This window comes from Tupaia chinensis, unplaced genomic scaffold (genome assembly GCF_000334495.1).
Source record: "Tupaia chinensis unplaced genomic scaffold, TupChi_1.0 Scaffold000098_1, whole genome shotgun sequence".
Lineage (NCBI taxonomy): Eukaryota > Metazoa > Chordata > Mammalia > Scandentia > Tupaiidae > Tupaia > Tupaia belangeri.
This window is the reverse complement of record NW_006159560.1, coordinates 1,360,608-1,378,188: the sequence shown is the minus strand read 5'-3', so window position 1 is coordinate 1,378,188 and position 17,581 is coordinate 1,360,608. Positions and strand designations below refer to the sequence as shown.

Sequence of the window (17,581 nt, the reverse complement as noted above, 5' to 3'; positions counted from 1 at the left end):
TGTGTTTCTTTTTCAGACAGTCATTTCCCTTTTAGCTGACATTGTTTCCCTGGAACCTCCATATGTTAACAGGTTCTTTCTACAGTGATGATTAATAGTCATATAATGAGTACCCTGAGGAGCCACGAAATCCTCTTGAATCATCAAAGATGAAATTATATTCAATATAGCTTTAATGGCATTGTCTTTTAATTATTTGGAAATTGGGTGATACATATATTTTTTTCTGCTGGGGATACTGCCCCAAAGTTCCTGATCATATTTGATTAGAAGAAATTGTTGGATGCTCTCACAGAGCCTGTTTATCTTATTTTTTTATATTCTGACTAAAAAACCAATGGCTGGGGGTTAGCAGGTGCTCTGGTGGTTGAGGCACTGAATCCCATATGGCTAACCACGATTGAGTACTGGAGGTGGCAGCTTCAGAATCACACTGGATGGGCGTGTCTGTGTGTGTGTATGTGTGTCCAAAATCTTCAGAGGACAATAGAGGAGAAGGGGTTGTGGCATGGCCATCTTCCTGGGGGGGGGGTGCTTTCTCACTTTCTCTCTCTCTCTATGGTGAGTACACACATCTTATAGTAAATCTAAAAAAAAAAAATCTGAAAACTGTTTTATTTTTTATTTTTTTTTCATGTTTATGTTCTAGATTGCAACATAAGGGCCTGAGAAAAGTAGGAAGAAAAAGTCATTCTGTAGAGTCGCTGATACGATAGTATATGTCTATCACTGTATTTAGGAATTATAGCTCTTACCAGGTTGTTTTATGGCTGTATCACTGTATCTGGTCTTTAACTGATAGTCAAGTGGTATAATTGAAAATGTAGCCAGTATTTATGGAACACTTACTTTGTACTTAACTTGGTAAGAATAGTTTGTCTTTTGACCTAGATTTATATTCCAACTCTGCCATGTATGTACTAACTAGCTCTGTGATTTTGATCAAGTTCCTTAGCCTCTTGGAGCCTCCATTTTTTTTTCCCCCTATATAGTAGCTGTATTAGTCTGCTAGGGTAGCCATAACTAAGTACCAAACACTGCGTGGCTTGAACAACAAAGCCTTATTTTTTCTCCATTCTGGACTTTTCAAATGTCAGATCAAGCCGTTGGCAGGGTTGGTTTCCTCTGAGGCCTCTTCCCTTGGCGTTCAGATGCCTGTCTTTGTAAAGTCTGACTTCTGTGCCTATGACCTAATCTCTTATTCTAAAGAGACTAGTCCCATTGGATTAAGGCCTAAGGCAATGACCTCATTTTAACTTGATGAACTTTTTTTTTTTCCCCTTAAATTTGCTAGAGGATGTGTAAGCTAGAGGGGGTGGGGTGAATGGGATGAGAAAGCAAGAGAAAGTGAGAAAGCATTCTCCATGGATCTCCATGAGGTTGGTCACTCCATAATCCCTTCTCCTCCATTACCAAATGAGTAACTTGCTTGGAGGCTGCTTGAGGCTTGTCCTGGAACATTCTCTCCGGTTCTGCTGTCTGTCCACTAGGGCACGTAGCCTCCATTTTTAAACTAAGCTGTGCTTCACATTCCTTCCAGATGGCAGGAATGTCTGTGACTTCAGGGACCAGCAGGGACCTGGACTCTCTCTCTCCCTCTAGATTCTTCTGGTGTATCCACCTGGCAGTGGTGTGGATCTGCCAGGGGACACTTCAGATTTCTTGACCTGTGTTTTGAAGACATGCTCTGTGTTCTTTCTCTCTTTTGGCATCTCCCTCACCCCCACCACCTTAGTTCTCCACACCCGATCAGAAGGTTATGGCAAGGTGGGAGAGGCGAGTGAGAAAGCAGCATGAAAGAAAAGTGAGCACAGGCTGATTGCTTATCGTTTAGCTCAGGCTCGTACCACGTGACTGGTGCCTCACAGGGAGAGAGCTGTAATTCCTCTAAGAATGTTCCCGTGAAGGATAATGTTTGACAGGGCATTAGCTATTGTTTATCATCCAGAGAATTCCAAATGAAAACAGAGGAGTTTAAAATCTAAGGGCAGACATGGCCACAAAACCATTTAACTTGTTTACTGTTAGGGTAAAATATGTGCTTTTGAAATGTTATTACAAAGCTGTTACAGTCACTTTCGTTACTAACACGGAGCAGTTTCCCGTGGCATTCCCTCAAGTTGAGAGGGGTTACTAAATGTAGTTTTCCAACTGGAGCTTGGTTTCCTGAAAGCTATTCTTGGTGTGGTGGATGAGCGCAGCTGTTCAGATCTTAATATTTCAGTTTGAGTCATGGGTGGGCGGAACTGATTAGAATTCCAAAGGCAATACATATAGGCAGTTAGATGGAACCCTTTGGAATTTACTAGGAAAGATTTTCACAGAACTCCTGCATTCTGGAGTTGAGTGTTCCAAAGAATTTATGTGCCAAGTATTTTGGGTAAACGTCTTCTGAATTTCTCTGTGGTTTTATTTGTTGTTGATGGAAAGGAACTTTTATATTAGAGAACTGTTAAAATATGTTGTCTTGATAGAGTTGTTTGAAAATATGTAAAGTAACAGGTTTTCTCTCCAAACTGCATTTTTTATTTTATATTGTGTGTGAGAGACCTTACTTTCATGAATCTTAATTTATATGTAGAAGAGATGGTGGAGTCTTTGAAAAGTTTATGAAAAATGTGTATTATGAGAAAACTCTGCATAGATTTCAATGATTTTTTTTTTTTGCACCAAAAGTAAACTTGTACTTTAACTCCATTTTCCACAAACGTTTTGAAGCCCATGTTTATTACTACTTATTTCTTTTAAACCCTTTACAAAGCTTTGTGGGAATTCTAGGCAGTTTGTTATAAGTTTGAATTCTACTGCATCCCACATACTCCTTGGGAAGAGATGTTACGTGTAGTTCTTGGATAGCAGCCTTGGAATGATGCCTTCCATAGTAGAGGGGGACTGTGGAACGCTTTGCATGTTAGATTCCAACTGCCCAATCAAAGTTTGTATGAGGAGTCAGCTCAGATCCCTGTGTGGGCATGAACCTTATATTCTGAATGATGACATTGGAAACAGATTTTTTTTTTTTTTTAAGAGAGAGATTTTTGCTATAGGGCTTGTGCATTCGCTGGAGAGACAGAGAGAAGGGAAAGTGAGAAATCATTCCCTGGCGGGGGGAGGGGGATGGCCAAGTCTCAATCCCTTCTCCTCCATTCTCCTCTTGGGACTTCGGGTGTGCACATAACACGCGTCCAGTGTGAGTTTCAAGTCTCCGAGTTCAGGACTGGAGCCATGGTCGACTCTGTGGGAGTTGAGCACCGTAACCGCCATGCCACTTGCTGGCCCCCATGCAACTTACATAACATTTTTAGTATGTGGTTTACAGGGTTGCTATGATGTTACCCGTTTTTCACGGTTGAAGTTTAAAACAGACTGAAAAAGCATGGCATCTTAGCCTAGCCTCAGTGTCTCAGACAGTGCTGTCCTTCACTGCGGGAAGCCATGTGGCTGTCTGTGTGTTCAGATCCTCAGTCGATATGGACGCTCACCAGCTGTGGATGCCCCCAACAGCCTGATAAGCTGGAGGACTGTGGGAGGATTATGATGTGATGCAGCCCTGCTGAGGTGCTTCCCTCACGTGCATGCATGTACTCTCTCATGAATAGGAAAAAAAAAAAAGAACCTCTATAATACAGGTTTTAGGGGCTGATAAGTGGTGTGGTGGTTAAAGTTCTGGACTGCCACATGACTGATTGTAGTTCGAGTCCTGGACCCGGAAGCTTGCTTCCACACTTTTTCTGTTTGTCGAATTAAAAAAAAAGTAAAGTAATTCTTAAAAATAAAAGGTTTTAAATGATAGGGAATCTCTAGGGGTAAGAAGAAGAAAGAAGAAGCTTCTTAATTCTTGACCTCTGGTCTTCAGAACGTGAGTGAACGCAGTAAGAGCGGAAACTGTTCTGAAACCAAGGACAATTTAGAACTACTGGGAGTCTCCTTGCTGGTTATTTGCCTTCCTCAGTTGCTTATCCTCAATTCTAGAGCAGAGCCTGAAATAGGTTTTGCAGCCATTTGAGAAGCAGCATCCGTCTCGTGGCATAGACTCGAGAACCTCCCTGCGTGGGTGAGTCCCACCTGGTCTGCCACTCCATCCGGGCCAGGTTACCTGCCTGCCTCTCTCTGCCCAGTTCCCTTTGTCGCACAGGGATAATAACAGCCTGCAGAGAGGGGTGTTGTGAGGATGAAATGCCTTCCTACATGGGAGGCGTTTAGGATAGGGCCTGGCACACAGCCTGTGCGAGTGCTGACTATCATTATCTTCTCGGTGTGTGTTGAATTCCTATATTTGACCCTGGTTGGACCAGGTTGATAACTAGTTCCATGTGCTCTCCATTCCTGACCTAATTTGTCCTTGGGTTCTCCTCAACTGAAAGGATCCTCAGGCTGGGTAAGTATGAATTCTTATTCTTGGTGGAATCTGCTCGGCAGGATTGTTTTGACGTTGCTGGACGGGTTCGGTTAGCGTGTGAGAGAGCGTAGGTGCACAACGCGACCTGGGCCATGTCTGTAGGAGTTAAAGTGTCATTAGGATGAGAGTTATCGAAGGGTGATTTTGAGATCTAAGTTAATCTTTCCCCTCTAGTTTTCTTTCTGTAACATACATATTTATTTATTTACTTTTAACCTTTAAGGCTCAGCCCCTTTCTTTTCTATGACTTTGTTTTATTTGTGAGATGGTGACCACCCAGGAGTTATTGTGCTTCTCGTGCATTGTACAAGATTGTATCATACTCACATAACCCTTTTACCCAGCCACTTGGTGTGCTTTGTTTTCCCCTTGGGCTCGCTGGCAGAGGCAGCAGCGATAGATAAGATAAACATTCTGTCCTTCACTGAGCCCCAGCGGAGCCGACACCCAGCCCTTGCCCTGCTGTTTTCTGCTAACTCCCCCCTTGGTGGTCTTCAACTGCTATTGGCATCCCCACTCCTGGAATCCAGGTCTAAAGCCTAACCCCTCTTTCTGGCCAGGCTCCAGTGTAGAAATAGAAGGGGCTTTGGGTGAGGGCCTGCTGTTTGCTGTTATGCCTCGGGCTCAGGCTGACAGGGATGGCTTCTCTGCCTGGGTGGAGCTGAGAGGTTTGAGATAGAGAGCAATACCCACTGTCTGAGGCCTGGCCTGCAGAACCAATAACAGTTCAGACCTTTCTGCAGAGCTGCACCAAAGGCCTGGGCTGAGCCGTGGACTGAGCCGTGGACTGAGCTGTGTTGAATTAGTTTATGGTAACCTGGCGTGGTAGCGGAAGGGCGGTGACTGTCAGTACTCTTGGCCTTTGTCTCTGTCTGGTTCACCCGTAGGCAGGATGGTGATAGGAGTGATCACAGGCTCTGTGGGCAGGCCGACCTGGGTTGGAATTCGTAGTCGCTCACTCACTGTGTCACTACAGGTTGAGTAACCTTTACCTGAAATGCTTGGGACCAGAAGTATTTCAGATTTGGGGTGTCCTTTCTTCTTTGATTCTGGAATCATTGCATATACGTAATGAGGTATCTTGGTTTTAGGACCCAAGTCTAATAATAAAATGAATGTATGCTTCCTGTATACCTTTGACATAACCTGAAAGTAATTTCACAGTGTTTTTGTACTGCAGTGTTGGACTGCAGCCATCACAGAAGGCAGGTGTGAAATCTTCCACTCTTGGTATGACCCTGGTGCTTGAAAAGTTTTGAATTTTGAAGCACTTTGGATTTCGGGTATTCAGATTGGGAATGTACAATTTGTAAAATAAGGAATTCACAGTCTTAGCTTCTGCCCCTGTGTCATGGGAGTTCTAGTTTGTCCTCCACAAGGCTGTGGTGTAAAACTGTAAAATGCAGTATACCTGGATAGTGGCACACTCTAAGAATGGTGATGATAATATGAAGCATATGTAGCTGTGGAGTGCTGTGAATGGGAACTGGATCCACATGACTGACCAAGGTTCAAATCCCGGCCACAACAGTTTAAGAAGTACATGCTGGGTGTGTATGCACACATGCTTAAAATTCTGATGGGACTGAGAAATGGAGGAAATAGGATTGTAGTGTGACCATATGTCCCATTGGGGGATGTTTTGTCTCTTGCAAGTGTATAAGTCCTTTGGCAATTAAAAAAGAAAGTGCATAGAAAATATGTAGTATGAAGAAAACTATTCATGGATTTCAAAATTTTTGCTCCCAAATAAACTTGTACTTTAATTCTCTCTTTCCACAAATGTTTTGAAGTTCCTTTATACTTATTTACACCGAGAAGATGTGCAATAGGTATTGAACTAGCTGATCATAGGAGGTGAGGGGAGTCTTCAAAAAGTTTTTGGAAAATACATACTATGAAAAAATTATGCATGGATTTTAGTAGCTTTTTGTACCAAAATAAATTTGTATTTTTATTTTTTCATAAAGCTTTTGAAGCCTCATATAGTATTTGGTCTTTGTTTCAAGGATACCTCTATTTTATATACAGCAGGAAACTGAGGCGTAAAGAGGTTAAGTGAGTTGAGTGTAACCCCACAGGGCATAAAGCCCAGATTTGAATCCAGGCTCTTTAAAGTTAGTGTCCACAGCTTTCCAGCTGTAGAATTTTTGTGATTTATACAGATATGTAAATGACCACTTCTGGTCCCTATGGTCTCTGCACGTCAATTCACTTGTTGCTGGTACATTTACTACTGCAGACCTACCAGTGGCCAACAGATGCAACCCGCTCGTGTCAACATTGTCCTTTTGCAGATGTCATGAATGGAGTCATTCATTGTTCTACAACATTTGATTAATGTGCACAGAAAAATCTCCAGCTCTCTCTGCATGTCTGTTTAATGCAAGTTGGCTAGGAGCTGTGTTGCTGTGTTGGGTAATGTTTGATAGGAAGCAGCTGCCTCTCCTCAGTAATGTCCAGAGCTCAGTGCATTGGGCCTTGCGGAGAGCTGAGAATTGCCCTTGTACATGGTGAGACTAAATGATGTCATGTGATTCATTCCAATTCTGCAAAGTTTTGAGCACTTCCCAAAGTGTGGTGGTGTGATGGGGAAAGCTTTGAGGTGGGATCTCTGTTAGAAGAGAGTGAGTCTTTCCCTCCTAGTGGCCTGCAGTCACATCGAGCTCTGGAGGTATGCGTTTGGCTGTGTTCATCACCGAGCCGTCCAGAATGACTGTGTCTGGGCTTGACTTGGCAGCAGGAAGTACTGTGATGCGTCTCTAGCTGTCAGAGTCAGTTTTCTTCTTCAGGAATGCAAATGGACAGCACTAGTATTTATTAAACTGTTTTAAGATGGAGATGCCAGACTTCGGTTTCAGCTACAGATCTGTATCCTTTCATCATTAGGAAATTTGGTTTTCTTGCTTTGTCAATTGAATTAAGATCTGTGTGGCTGGATAGAGTCATCTGGCTAGGGTGTGTTTTAGAAACTTGGCCTCGTGTTGAACCTAAGACTTGGAGATAGAAGCTTCCTGTCAGGCCCGCAGATCCCTAACTATGAATCACACTGCGCTTCAGGGGTGATTCATGTGTGTGTCATTTCCAGCAGCGTCTTTAGAGGCCTCTAGTAGGGGTAGTTTGCTTCTCTAAGAAACAGTATAAATTGAGAGGAGTTTGGGGATTGTGGTCTGATTTTACTACTTTCAATAACATGCATGAAGGTGTACATCATGTTTTTTATTATAGTATCAATTTATGTTTTAGTAACCTAAATTATGGGGCTGGCAGGTGGCATGGTGGTTAAGACACTGGACTTCCACATGGCTGACTACAGTTGGGGTCCTGGGCCTGGTGGCTTGGTTTCTCACTTTTCCTCTCTTTCTGTCTCTCTCTGGTCAAATTAAAATGAATGAATGAATGAATGAGTAAATAAAAACAATTAAAAAACCTAAGTTTCTAAAAATAAGACACATTTTCTAAAGGTGGAAAAATGTCTGGAGAATTGGAATCTTAAAACTAGAGAGGGCCTTTGTGATTCCAGCCAGTGCGTGGTTACTGCTACCAGTCTGTGTGTGTCATAAAACTAGATGACGGGAGTGTCAGCACAAGTCTAGTGTCCTGCCTTCTCCTCGCTTATAGCCGAGGCAGGGACAGAAGTGAGATAGGAAGTGCGGAGGTCTGTGACAGGGAAAAGCCTGATAGAAATGACAACTCTGGGGACCAGCAGGCGGCATGGTGGTTAAGGCGCTGGACACTCCCACATGGTCAACCACGGTTCGAGTCCTGGACCTGGTGGCTTGCTTTCTCACTTTCTCTCTCTCTCTCTGTCTCTCTCTGGTCAAAATAAAATAAATGAATGAATAAAGAAAATAAAAAATAAATAATTATTAAAAAAAATAAAGAAATGACAACTCTGGCACCAAGAGGAGCAGAGTGACTTGGTGTAGATGGAGTCATGTCTTTTGCATCTAAGGCTTTTATTTTGGTTAATTTCTTTGACTTACAGAGATGAGTTGTCATACGACAGATGTTTCCATTCCTTTTTTTTTTTTTAAGTTTATTCATGGGAGCCAGCAGATGGCGTGGTGGTTAAGGTGCTAGACTTTCACATGGCTGAACACAGTTCAAGTCCCAGACCTGGTGGCTTGCTTTATCACCTTCCCTCTCTTTTTCTTGCTCATGAGTGCACATGCCCTATAACCAATTAAAATAATAATAATAATAACAATAATAATAAACACAATTAAACAATTCTTTTAGAAAAGATTTATTCATTTATTTGTTCCATTAGATAGAGATACCTCAGACAGGGTCTTTACATCCTTCTCCTCCTCTGATCAGCCCAAATCATGGGCATGCCATGCCTGGGGTGCTCAGGGAGGACTTGGAACGTGAGCCTAGCCCTCCCTGTCGCAGAGCTCAGCATTATTGCTGTGCTGCTCTCTGGCCCCAGGTGTTGACATTCATGGCTGGAAACAGGTCTCTTTGTTCCTCAGTTACCTGGTACAGTGGGACTGTGGGATCCTGGAGAAAACCAGACATGCATTGTGTTTATAATGTGCTATACCTCTTTAACCTGGGGCCAAGGTTCTGAGATCTGCTGACGGTCTGGGTTGCATTCTTTCAGAGTCTTTTGAAGACAGGCTGCATGCCAGTGTACAAAAGGTGGTTAGAAGTTCAGGGCCAGCAGGTGGCATGGTGGTTAAGGTGCTAGATTCCCACATGGCTGAGTCCTAGATTGGGCGGCTTGAAAACCATGACAAATAAATATGTGCATAAATAAATGATTTTTTTTTTTAAGTTCTGTGAACTCTAGCCTGTTCTGTGTCTGTGCCATTCCTTTCCCTTTTCTGTTTATCTTGAAACCCCGGAGCAGCAGGAGTGAGAAGTACAGTACACTGTTGTGCTGTCCCTCTTCTTCCTAGTGAACTCAGGAACATTGCTAATTGAAATGTTGACTTCTGGGCCATGGTGGTTAAGGTGACTAGACCCCACATAGCTAAATGTGTGCTTGAGTCCTGGACCCAGTGGTGTGAGAAACACGGTGGGTGCATGTGCATGTGTGCCCAAAAATCTTGAAAAGAGAAATGGAAGAAGGGTTGGTGGTGTGACAGATTTCATGGAGGAGTTCTCTTTCCTTCTCTTTTTTCTCTCTCCTGTGAACACATGTTTCCTCTAGCAAACAAAAAACCAAAAACCAAAAAAAAAAACCCCCCCAAAAAATTCCTATCTGAGCATATATAGTATCAGAATCTTTCTTAACACACAGCCCTGATCAAAATCATCATACGTTGTGAAGTCTGTAATTCTTGCCCCAGAGGTTTGCAGTATTGTCAGCTTCTTGCCCCATTGTCATTGTAGTAAGCATTGAGTGAGTGGCCCAGAGAATGAGTTCTGTTGGAGTGTAAAAGATGGTAAGAACACTTAGAGTGATGAGTAGAGGTTTATAGTGGAAAACAACTTGATCCGTGCTTTAGAAGAGTGGGTAGGATTTAGGTAGATGGCAAGGAGGAAGCACATAGACTGGGGCTGGCAAGATTTGGTAGATTTGGAATGTTCTTGTAGGGTTGGGGTTCTCAGCTTTACCGTGGATCAGAGTCAACTGTTGGGCCCCGCCTCAGTGTCCCCGAGTCAGCAGGTCTGCACGGGGCCGTAGATTGTGCATTGCTGACAAGGACCCAGGTGCTGTTGATGCCACTGGCCCAAGGGCTGCCTTGAGAATCCCTGCTGCCGGGGAGCATGTAGGTGGTGGCTGGGGGGAGTCATGTCACCACAGATGTGGCAAGGAAACATCCGTGCCACCCCACTCTGAGGCCCTCCGTTCACACATGTCCTTTGCTTTGTCTACTTAGGTATGTGCCCTGTATTTGTCTGCTTGTGTGTGAATGTCCTGTGTTCTTTTTTCTTTTTAAGAATTATTTTTATTTTAACTTTATTGTTATTATTTTCCAATTTGATCACAGAGATGAAGGATCGGGGGGAGTGAGAAAGCAAACCACGAGGTCCAGGACTTGAACCGTGGTCAGCCATGTGGGAGTCCAGAGCCTTTAACCACCATGCCACCTGCTGTGTTTACTATATTCCTGTCCACTCATGTGTACTGTACACTGTCTATGTGTTCTGCTTCCTGGCCTTGTGCAAATCAGCAGCCTTGAGGACTTCTTGAACACTCCCCTGAGGAGCTGACACTCCGTTATAAGCAGTGGGAAGCCATGCACAAATGTGGATTAGGGGAAAATGATTTGCATCTTCTTGTATTAATTTGGGAGCATTGGGGAAGGGGCCAGAGGAGGTCAGACCAGCTGTAGGGCAGGGTGGGTGGATTATCCCAGAAGTGCATGCTGGACAAAGAATTGGAAGGCTGGTTGGTTGGTGCTGGGGGCGGGGGGCGAGGTAAGAAGGGGGAAGAAGGCCAAGATACCCCTACATTTCCCTCAGTTTGGGAGCCTGGAGAGTGGCCATCAGGTTAACATAAAGGGGAAAAAAGGCCAGGAGTTGCTTTTGGGTAGAATGATCAGTTCTTTTTAAACTGAGATTAAATTATTTTATGAAGGGATTATTGTTCTGTTTTCTTTCTTTTTTTCAGTTTGCTATAGGGTGCTTGTGCTCGCTAGAGAGAGATGAAGAGACAGAGAGACACATAGATGAAGTGAGAATTCACGTCCCAGGAGGTGGCAATGCCACCCTGCCTTTTCTCCTTCACTCTCCTCCTGAGATTTTGGGCTTGACTGCACACGAACCCAGTGTGCTTTTCAAACCTCAGGGTCAGGACTCAAACTGAAGTTGACCATGTGGGATCTAGCTACCTTAACCGCTATGCCACCAGGCCGACCCTTTTTCTTTCTTTCTTTCTTTCTTCTTTTCTTTTTCTTTTTTTTTTTTAAGAAAAAACCCTATGTATCAGTTATTTAATTAGATTTTTGTAAGAAATTTAGAACACCAATTTATAAGGATATGCTCCATTTCTAGGGGGTAAACATGATTCATAAGGTAGCCCTGGAGCCGAAGAGCAGCTTTGATTTCTGGTAAAATTTGCGAGTCCACAGCTTTCTGATCAGCCATGTGCAGCTCTGTAAACTCATATTTCCCTTTCTCTGTAGTGAAAATCTCACTTTCCTGCTGTCTAGGCTTGTGCAGCTGCTGCTGCTTGAAACATGCATCAGCAAGGTCTTTTGGGATGTTTACATCGCAAATATCAATTTTCATGGAGGTGGCAGTGACAGATTTCTGGTGTGTCCTACACAGTGGAACCTTGTTGAGGATCACAGGTCTAGTGACAGTCATCAAACCACTGCTCAACTGCTCAGGGAGACCACCCTCTTACCTCTGCAGCATCCGGGAGGATGATCAGCATGCTCCTGGGAGCGATGTTGGCTCGTGACCTCCTCACCTGCCGACTGCAGGGTTTTTTTGCAGTGGCTCAACAGCTTTGGAGGCTCATCTTCAGTAGGAGAGTACCTAGCCATTTTGTGAGGTAGAATCACCTGGATACCACCATTTTTGTCACCATCTGGTTTTGTGACAGTGGCAAGAGCCTTCTTCATTTCCTTTTCAACCCTGGATCTAGTGGCTGAGAACTTCCTCTAGAGCATGAGCTTCCTGGAATACATGGCAGATCAGGAGTATCGCTGATTCCTTAGAATTTCACCTATGATAGGGCTTCCCCTTGAGCTTTTAGCCTTGGGGGTCACCCTTTTTAACTTGGTTACTGGTATCAGCCTTCTTGGCTTCACCTTTCTTCTTAGAATTTGACTCTTTTTCCCCTGCCAACCTGTAAGATGGAAGGAGAACTCTGTCCTGTTTTTAAAACAAAAGGCCTACAATTGTCCATACCTTTTCATTGTTTTTCTAATGGCCAAGATTTTCTTTTATTCTTTTTATTATTTTTTTTGAGAGGTTTTTGCTGTAGTGCACTCACCAGAAAGACAGAGAGAGACAGACAGAAAGTGAGAAATCATCCCCCAGGGGGGATGGCCACGCCACAATCCCTTCTTCTCCATTCTCCTCTCGCCACAATCCCTTCTTCTCCATTCTCCTCTCCGGATCCGCACGCACACGCGCCTGGTGTGAGTTTAAGCCACCAGATCTGGGACTTGCGGTCGACTGTGGGAGTTCAGCAACATAGCCATTATGCTAACTGCTGGGCCCAGCTTTTTATGTTTCTAAACATGTAATTGCTTGTTTCCCAAATTACTTTCTTCTTATTTTAAAGTGTAAATGAAAGAATATTATTTTTAAAAAAGTCCTTGGCCATTTCCCTGGAATTTTCTCTCATGCAGCCTCATGGTTCTATGTAAGTGTAAGCAGGGCAGTATTGTCCCAAGTCACTTATGCTTCTAGCTCTACAACTGTAATTATATAGGGTCACAGTTTATCTCCTTAATTCTTTTTATAGACCACAGATTAGCTTATTTTTAACACCCATCATGCCATGAATTCATAGGGAATAGGTTCCAGTAGCTCAGGCTCCTTTCCATTGGTTCTCACAGTGTTCTTTTCTGTGTAGAGCAGGCTAGAGCTTCAATTGAACTTAGGTACCCTTCTCTTTGGCTTCTTTCATTTTCCGGTCATTTTTCTTCACACGTTTTAGGAAGCTCTCTCTGCTCTTAGAATGCTTAATATGCTCAATATGCACATTAATTCTCTTGGCAAGAATCTTGCCCTTAACTTGTTTGTTCACTACAATGCCAACAGCATGCTGGGTAACGTAGACTCTTCCAGTTTTGCCATGGTAACATTTGTGGGGAATTCCTTTTTGAATAGTACCATTCCCTTAATGTCTACAGTATCACCTTTCTTGTAGATTCACATGTATGTTGCCAGAGGAACAACTCGATGTTTTCTAAAAGGCCCAGAGAACGTATATCAGTGCCTCTCCTCTGTCCCTTTGTGTTCGTCATTTTGGTTAATTACTGGAAGATGGCAGTTATGACCAAAAGGGTATCTCCTTAATTTTTCTGGAAGTTATCAATTTCTAATTATCTGATCATTATGGACACTTAGGTTTGTTTATATTTCAGTTTTTTCCCTAATTTTATTTTTTTAAAAAATAATTATTTAATTTTATGTATTATTATTAAAGATTTGACCAATGACAGAGAGATAGACAGAGAGAGAGAGAAAGTGAGAAAGCAAGACGCCAGGTTTGGGACTTGAACCGCAGTCAGCCATGTGGGTGGGAGTCCAGTACCCCAACCACCACACCACCTGTTGACCTGTCCCTCATTTTCAAAGTAATACATGCACATTCTAGAAAGTTCAGAACATAACGAGAAAATTAAAAACCTACAAACGACCCGTGAATCACTCCTTTACCATTTGCATTTATTACGTGTGCTCTTTTCTGTGGCCACGTGTGCACTAGGGAGAGTAATTGGTCTTGTCTGGGTCAGAGCTAAGGTTCAGCTGCAGCATGTGGAGCTGGGTGACAGAGTCTCCTACCTCTCCTCTCCCACCCTCCTTCCTCCAGTGCATGGGGCCAGGTTGCTGGGAGTGAGAGTAGCCCCCATGAAAATGAAACAGAATGTCGGCATAACTGAGGGAGGAGTCTCGTAGGTAGGGCCTGAGGTGTGGAGAGGGCAGTGTTTGTAGATTTGCTGAAATGCTGTGCTCCTCTCAGTCTCATCTGGAGCTGTACTCCTGTAAGGAGGACTGTAAGGAGGAGGCGGCTGGAACAAAACCAGGCTGCATTCACTATATCACTGCCTCCTGCCTAGCTGTAGTGGGGGGTCCCTTTTACTCTCCAAGGAGAAGGACTTGAGAAGGGGAAGTCACTTGCACATCAGTCAGAGACGGAAGCAGGAAGTCATGATAGGTCAGTCTCAACCTGCAAGTAGCTCAAGCTGGACTGGAGCCGTGGGGGAGCAGTGCAAGTCACAAGAAAGGCAGGGTCAAAACTTGGGGTACAGCAGGGCGAGCAGATGTGTAGTGTTATGAGAGCAGCATCTTTTTTTTTTTTAACTAAAACAGATGACAGTTTTATTATTTTCACATTTCACAATACAACTGCACTTTTTCATCTCACTTCTCTCCTCCAAAACTACTCTTATTTAACATTTTTTTTTAACAGGAGGGGGGAAGTCTTCCTTGACATGCTGTTAGAAAACACCCCGAGTCACAGCACCATGATCTCCTGAAGTAGAACAAGTTAATATAAAACGGACATAAAGAAGCTTCCCTTCACCCTTATCTGTCTGGCCGAGTAATCCCTGGCCGAGTGGGCACCATAATGGGCCAGGCAGGAGGTCTCATCATTGGGGGCCCAGGCATCATGGGCACGTGGCCTCCCATGGTGGCCTCATTCCAGGAGCAGGTCCTACTGGCATCATCCCAGGAGGAGGAGGGCCCATCATTGGTATCATGGGAGGGCCCCCCATATGGGGTGCTGGCATCATGCCAGGGCGAGGAGGACCCGGGAGACTGGGGGGAGGTGGGATCATGGCCCCTACATGAGGAAGAGCAGAGAATGGAGTGGGAGGTCTCTTCCCTTGTTGAAAGGCAGCGATTGTTTTGTCAGCCAGGCTCTGAGCCTGCTCTTCCATCCATTTCTGATGGTAGTCGTTCACATTCTCTTTGTGTTTCCTGTCACTGCAGTGTGTGTCTCTCACGGATGGAGAATCATGGCTGAGGCATGTATCACAGTAGTCACAATACAACTTAGGCATGTTGCTCCTCAGGCCGTTGTATTTCGAGAGCAGCATCTTCCACAGTGAGACCTGTGACCTTGGGCAGGGCTAAGGACAGAGAAGCAGCTGGAGCCCAGGAAGCGCGGAGTAAAGAGCAGTGGTGGGGTTGGGTGGGATTACCTCTGTCCTCCACCTCCCATCTTTAGGAACTGCAGACAAAGAGAATGAACAGGAAGCGGAAAGGTTCAGGGCCAGCTTTTGATAGCGGGAGCCCTAAGGCTATGGATGTAGAGAGTAACTGTTAGGGACCTTATTTAGGACTTATATTGAGGGTAGGTATGGTGACCATTTAACTTCTGACCCAACTGGAATGTTGCTCGTATTTACATTGAGATTGAACCTACTAACAAGGAAGTAGGAATGTCCTGTGTATTAGGGCTATTCAGGTTTAATGTAGACATTTAAAAAAGAAACCGAGGTCCAGCCACAGGGGCTCTGGTAGGAGGGCAGCACCAGAGCCATCTGGGAAGGCCCCGAGTGTGGACGCTGGACTGCTGGCTTCCTGGCTGGCTGGAAGGCTAGGTGAAGCAAGACCATGTTGGGGCTCTCTGTCTCTCTCTTATGAAAGAAACACACTTAAAGAAAGAAATTGAGGAGCTGCTTTGATTTCCCAAATAGCTCCTTCCCAAAGCCCTAAACTGTGTTCGTATTAGGACTTTCTGTTTTGTTCTGCTTTCTTTTTTTAAATAGGATAGAAGAGTCCTTATAAACACATGATTTTGCCATACTAAATGTTTTACTTTAAGTATTGGGAATGGCTAATTATATTTCATCTACTAAATCTATCCGTTTTCTTCATTAACTGCATGAAATTACTAACCTAGCGATTTCTTTCCGCCTATTCGCTACCGTAAATGTTAGCCAAATAAACAAATCTTTGTGTCTACCTCAGTATTTCCATAGAAGTGAAGTTCTTAGAACTGCTAGGTCAGATTGTACAGTTCTTGATAAATATTGCCAGACTCTGGACACTGCTTTAAATCTGAATTTCTTGTTTCTTTTTGTGTTATAATTTGCTGGAAGGTGCATGCTTTCCCTGGAGTGAGACAAAGAGAGAAAGCAAGAAAGCAGTCCCGGTGGCACATGGTCGCTGCAGTCCTTTTTCCTCCATTTCTCCCTCCCTGTGAGATTTTGGCCATAAACACACACCTACCCAGTGCGTTTTTCAAGTTGCTGGGTTTGGGACTGAAACTGTGCAGCCAGTCACGTGGGGTCTAGCTGCCTTAACTGCTAGGCCACTGGACTGGCCCTTAAATCTGAATTTCCAATATAAGTTGAAAAATTCTGACAGTCGAATTGCTTTCATTTTGAAAGACTGTGAGCCAGACAGTATTTTAAAAGTCACTGAATCATTTTTACCACTTAATATTTCCTTCGTGGTGTGGAACAATGAAGTCAACTATTTGAATGAAGCGAATACTTTCTTTTTTTGAGAGATTTTTGCTATAGGGTTCGTGCGCTTGCTAGAGACAGAGAGAGAAGGGGAGAGAGAAAGAGAGAGAAAGTAAGAAATCATCCCTGGGGGGATGGCCATGTGGCAGTGCCTTCTCTTCCATTCTCCTTTCGGGGTTTTGAGCATGCACATACAGGCGTCTGGTGTGAGTTTCAAGCTGCTGGGTCTGGGACTCAAACCACAGTCAACCATGTAGAAATCCAGTGCCGTAATCACTACACCACCTACTGGCCCCTGAAGAGAATACATTTATTGCTAGTGTGACATTTCTCATATTGCTGTACAACAAATGTACTATAAAGCCTGAACTATACTGAATTTAATTGCTGTGGGTGTGTGGGTTGTGAGCATGGAAATACTTGATTCTGAAAATCCTTACTGGGTTTTTTTTTTTTTTTATAGTTTGCATAATATAGTGGGAAGATCAAGTACTGGGCATGTTTAGCTATGTGTAAATTTCATGAGAAACATGATTATATCTTACGTGATAGTTGTAGATTATCATGGAATGCTGGTGCCATTTTTCCATGCCTTATGTGTTCAAGGACTTCAAAAAGTTTGTAGACAATGGGACCAGCAGATGGCATAATGGTTACATTGCTGAACTCCCACGCAGCCAACTGTGGTTCGAGTCCCATACCCTGCAGCTTAAAACTCATGCTGAGTGTGTGTGCATGCGTGTTCAAAGTACTGAGAAGAGAATGGAGGAGAAGGAGAAGGGATTGTGGCGTGGCCATCCCCCCCAGGGAGTGATTTCTCTCTTTCTGTCTCTCTGTCTGGCAAGGGCACGCGTCCTATGGCAAAAATCTCTTTAAAAAAAAGTTTGTAGAAGAATGGAATTAAAATTAAAATGGGTTTATTTTGGTGCCAAAAAAAGGGAAACCTGTGTATAATTTCCGTATAATACACATTTTCCATGAACATTTTGAAGACCCCTTGTGTTGGCATCGATAGGAAACTGGCATAGTCTTAGGAGTGGGTTTTTCTGTGTTGAGTCAGCTTTGCAACTGGCTGAGCAGCTTCTGGTTAGTTACCAGCAGCCTTCTTTACCTCTCAGCAAGG

General features: G+C 43.8%; 1 protein-coding gene and 1 pseudogene across 2 annotated transcripts in view; one reads left to right on the top strand and one right to left on the bottom strand.

Annotated features, from left to right (window-relative positions):
• ARHGAP10 (Rho GTPase activating protein 10) overlaps positions 1–17,581 on the top strand; it is a 366,526-nt gene that overhangs the window by 54,900 nt on the left and 294,045 nt on the right. The gene's annotated exons all lie outside the window — the stretch shown is intronic.
• LOC106734353 (U1 small nuclear ribonucleoprotein C pseudogene) lies at positions 14,567–15,045 on the bottom strand (annotated as a pseudogene).